Genomic DNA, 5,429 nt, shown 5'->3' with positions numbered 1-5,429 from the left:
TCTTTACCCACTGAGCCACCTGAGAAGCCCATTTAGACTTTATGATACTTCAGGCAAAAGTGGGTTGCAACTTACCTCTGTACTATTTATGAGAAAATTAAAAGGGAGAATGTGTTTCTGAGCTCCTAATTTGGGGATGTTTAACCTACTTAATCAAGTCAAGTAAAATTCTATTGGAATGAGTTTAACAAGATTAGTTTATGTAGAGACAGTGTATTACTTTACATGATTTAGAGGTAAAATTAGAATGTTGGAGCTGGAAAGGAAAACAAGATCATTAGCACACATTCCTTATTTTTAAAGATGAGAGAATAATAGAGGGATCACAAAGGTCAACTGACTTGTACAAGAACAAACAACAGAATTAACAACAAAACTGATGAGAATTTAGGTCAGCTGACTCTTGAATAATATTCCTTTGAATACTCTAGGTGTCAATTTTTACATGAAAAGTGGTATGTTTTTTCCTAACCACATCTGGTTATCCATTATTATTACTTTTTTTTTTTTTTGCAAATTCTTTTAAAAAAAATATTTATTTACTTGACTGTGCCGTCTTAGTTTTGTATGTGAGACTTTCTGTCTTCGTTTGCAGCACATGGGACCTTCAGTTAAGGCATTCGAACTTTTAGTTACAGCATGTGGGATCGAGCAAGTGGGATCAAACCTGGGCCACCTGCACTGGGAGCTCCAAGTCTTAGCCACTGGATCACCAGGGAAGTCCTTCTTGTAAATTCTTGCTGGTAATTAAGGAAGTGCTACATACAAACGATTGTGTAATTCAGACTGATGCTTGTTTCATGCCGTGTCCCCAGTGAGGTTCTGGAATGGATGACAAGGCTTTGGCCGATTGTGAAAGGGAGGCCGCACAGTGGGTAAGTTCCTGCTGGCAGCATCACTCTGAACAAATGTTCTTTATTAAAAAAAATTGGCTCTAAATATTCAATTTAACTTACTGGTCCTTAATTAGGACCGTTGTGAGTTTAAGATTTGTTGTGCATTGTGGATTTTCTGAATCCTGAAGTCTGGCTGGCTCAGCAGCTTAGTCTCAGCTAAGATCAAAAGCATTTCATGAATGCGACAACACTCTCCCCTTGTGATCAGGCAGCAAAGAACTCTGGTTGACGTATTTTTCAGGGTCACTTTTTTTAGCCTTCCTAGTTGAAATATGACATGAACACAGTTATCTTGTTGGAGGTGTCCTGAGAAAAATTAGCTGACTGAGGTGAATTGTCTTAGTGGATGTATGTAGATCACTGTTGGCTATTAAATCTTTTTTTTTCTGGCCAAGAGTGTAAGGTCTCCAGAATTCCTATTATCTGACTTCAGGGGAATCTGAAAAGAAGGAAGTCTAGTGTGATGCATTTTCAAAAGGCCCATGTATTTGTTTGACTTAAAAATTAGTACCCTTATTACCATTGTCCGAGGCTGTCAAGACAAAATAAATCAGTGTGTTAACTACTTACATAAGATAACAGGAGAAACATAGCTGCAACAAATGGAAATAAAACACACAGAAGGCGTATTATTCCACTGCGGCAGATTACAAACTGGGTTAGAATTCAATACAAAGAGAAACGGTAAAAATGGAAATTTTTCACTCTGCGAACCACACAATGGTTAAGCACTGCAGCCTTCTTTCTACTTGGGTATGAAGTACGTTATGAATCACCTTTTAACCTGTGAGATTCCCATGACTTTGTCTTTTTCTTCTCCTCTGACTTCTTTTTGGGATAGTTTAATCATTGTTTTGGGAAAAAGCGTGCAGATCAGCCTTAAATATTAAATTGTTGTTGTTCAGTTGCGTCGTGTCTGAATCCTTGAGACCCCATGGACTGCAGCACACCAGGCTGCCCTGTCCTCCACTGTCTCCCAGAGTTTGCTCAGATTCAAGTCCATTGAGTCAGTCATGCCACCTAACCATCTCATGCTCTGCCACCCACTTCTTTTGTCTTCAATCTTTCCCAGCATCAGGGTCTTTTTCCCAATGAGTTGGTTCTTCACATCAGGTGGCCTAAGGATTAGAGCTTCAGTTTCAGCATCAGTCCTTCCAGTGAATATTCAAGGTTATATATTCTTTATCTTTTTTGGTCAGAAAGATAAAGAACGTAGGAAAGACACTGATATGGACTGTAACAAACTCAGAGTTTTTACAAACCCACACGAATTCCAGCACATGGGTGGATGGTGATGGGGTATTCTAGATGCTCTGTGTCCAGCTGCAAAGCTTCTTTCTTTATTTTTAAAAATGTTTATTTTTCATACAGTTTTAAAGGTTACTTTTTATTTACAGCTATTACAAAATAGTGGCTATATTTGCTGTGTTGTACAGTACATTCTTGAGCCTTTTTTTTGGGCCACATCAAGTGGCATGTGGGACCTCCCCAATGATGGTTAAAATCTGTGCCCCTAGCAGTAGATATGCAGAGTCTTAACCACTGGACCACCAGGAAAGTCCCCTGAGCTAGGTCTTGAAGTCTGAGTAGGGCTTCCTCAGATAGAGAAGGATGGAAACAAGAATCCAAATAGGAGTGGAAAATGTCCCTTCTTATGTAGAGACCCCAGGTTGATTTAGATCATGAGATTCTTGGAAGTGATGGCTAATAGTGAAGTAAAGACAGGATCATTGGGACTTCCCTCTCGGTCCAGTGGATAGGACTCTGTGCTCCCAATGAAGGGTGCATGGGTTGGATACCTGGTTGAGGAAATAAGATCCTACATTCCACCTTAAAAAAAAAAAAGGAAGGATCATTGACTAGCTGAGATAGTTTTGAAAATTATTTACTAAAATATACTGAGGACTTGTGTTGAACAAGTTACTTCTGTGAACTTCATCCTAAAAGCAAATCCTAAAAGTAACTTTATCCTAAAAGCAGTTATTATCTAAAAGCAGGTACTAATTAAAATGTGCTGTACTGTGCTTAGTCGCTCAGTCATGTCTGATTCTTTGTGACCCTATGGACTGTAACCCACCAGGTTCCTCTATCCATGGGGATTCTCCAGGCAAGAATACTGGAGTGGATTGCCATGCCCTCCTCCAGGGGATCTTCCCGGCCCAGGGACTGAACCCAAGTCTCCTGCACTGTAGGTGAATTGTTTACCACCAGAGCCACCAGGGAAGCCCACTAATTAAAATAATTTCAGTTCAGTTCAGTTGCTCAGTCGTGTCCAACTCTTTGTGACCCCATGAATTGCAGCATGCCAGGCCTCCCTGTCCATCACCAACTTCCGGAGTTTACCCAAACTCGTGTCCAACCTAGACAGCATGTTAAAAAGCAGAGACATTACTTTGCCAACAAAGGTTCGTCTAGTCAAGGCTATGGTTTTTCCAGTGGTCATGTATGGATGTGAGAGTTGGACTATAAAGAAAGCTGAGTGCTGAAAAATTGATGCCTTTCAACTGTGGTGTTGGAGAAGTCTCTTGAGAGTCCCTTGGACTGCAAGGAGATCCAACCAGTCCATCCTAAAGGAGATCAGTCCTGGGTGTTCATTGGAAGGACTGATGTTGAAGCTGAAACTCCAATACTTTGGCCACCTCATGTGAAGAGTTGACTCATTGGAAAAGACCCTGATGCTGGGAGAGACTGGGGGCAGGAGGAGAAGGGGACAATAGAGGATGAGATGGTGGATGGCATCACCAACTCAATGGACATGAGTTTGAGTAAACTCTGGGAGTTGGTGATGGGTGGACAGGGTACCTGGTAAATAGCAAGTGATTAGGAAGGTTAGGTAACTAGCCAAAGATCACCTAGCTAATATGTGGATCTGAACTCAGTTTTCTGTAGTTCAAGAATCTAAAGTGTTAGTTGCTCAGTTGTGTCTGACTCTTTGTGACCCCAGGGACTGTAGCCTGCCAGGCTCCTCTGTCCATTGAATCCTGCAGGCAAGAATACTGGAGTGGGTGGCTCTTCCCTTCGCCAGGGGATCTTCCCAACTCTGGGATGGAACCCAGATCTCCTGCATTGCAGGTAGATTCTTTACTGTCTGAGCCACCAGGAAAGCCCTCAAGAGTCTAAGTTGTGCCTTAAATTTATGAATAAGGAAGTTTAAGGAAAATGCCTTAAACTTAAGAGTCTAAGCCAGTGCTGTCCAGAAGAAAAATATAATGTGAACCATATATGTAACTAACACATTTTTAGTAGCCATGTTAAAAAAGTAAAAAGAAGCATGTGAAATTATTTTGAATGATATTTAATTGATATATCAAAAATGTTATTTTATCATGTAATCAGCATAAGGAAATTATTAATGAGATGATATATATTCTTTCTCCCATATTGTCTTTGAAATCAGTATACTTTTTACATTTAAATTACACCTCCATTTTCTCAATTAGTGGCATTTCAAGTGCATTTTGGACACAATCCACATTGGACAGCAAAGGCCTGAGCCCTTAACACAATCTCTGAGTCTTGTATAGTTCTGGTTGGCAACTGGGTTGTTCAAAGGGTGGAAGCATGGATTTTCATGTTTTTCCTAGGAAACTCCAGATTCAGTATGTTGCTCCTAACGTCCTCAGTTTTATTTACAGAAACTGTGTTAAGTCTATTTCTGTGTTTCATTTCTAGGACATCCCTATTTAACTGCACTTGTTCTCTAAACTTGGTCATAAAAGATGTGATTGGGTTGATTACAAGAAGCAGGCAATGCTGTTTTGTAATTGTCATCATATGTGGCCAGTTTCTATCTCTGAACTAGCTTCTGAGTCATTGAGGCAGGTTAGAACTCCAGGGCCTAACACACACTTAGCTGTGCAGTAAAATCTGCTGAGTGTTAAGTGAATATTTCCACAAGGAACCCTGGCCACTATTTCTGTCTTTTGGTGAGTTATTTGGAATCATGCTACTATGTGAAATCTTGAAAGTTTTCTCCAGGACATCTGTTCAACCTTGACATAGATTTTAGTACCCAAAAGAGTCACCAAGCAATCTATGTAAGTGAACTTGCTATTGTTTGGAAGTTATCAGTATTAACAAAATGGAATGGTTTTAAAACCCTCTTGAAGCATTTTAAAAACAAGACCTAAGAACCCATTAACAAGGAATGTGGCTTAGTGGGACTTCCCTGGTGGTCCAGTGGTTAAGATTCTGTGCTCTCAATGCAGAGGGCCCGGGTTTGATCCCTGGTCAGGGACCTGGATCCCACAGTGCTGAAACTAAGGGCCTACCCACTGCAACTAACAATCCCACATGCCACAACTATGACGGGTGCAGCTAAATAGATGAATAAAATAGACTATTATTGAGCTTGCAAAGTGATTCATAAAGCTCACGATCTGTTTTAAGTTCATGTTACCTAAGTCTCTGCTTTACTGACTATGCCAAAGTCTTTGACTGTGTGGCTCACAATAAACTGTGGAAACTTCTGAAAAAGATGGGAATACCAGACCACCTGACCTGTATGCAGGTCAGGAAGCAACAGTTAGAACT

At 40.4% G+C, this 5,429-nt stretch overlaps 1 non-coding gene across 1 annotated transcript; it reads left to right on the top strand.

Annotated features, from left to right (window-relative positions):
* The first annotated feature begins 5,061 nt into the window (after window positions 1–5,061).
* TRNAE-CUC lies at window positions 5,062–5,134 on the top strand. Its single transcript has one exon. It is a non-coding gene; the product is annotated as a tRNA-Glu (tRNA).
* Window positions 5,135–5,429: the final 295 nt, after the last annotated feature.

Source organism: Cervus elaphus, chromosome 21, assembly GCF_910594005.1.
Source record: "Cervus elaphus chromosome 21, mCerEla1.1, whole genome shotgun sequence".
NCBI classification, from domain to species: domain Eukaryota; kingdom Metazoa; phylum Chordata; class Mammalia; order Artiodactyla; family Cervidae; genus Cervus; species Cervus elaphus.
Note: the sequence above shows the minus strand (reverse complement) of the source record. Positions and strands in the feature narration are given on the sequence as shown.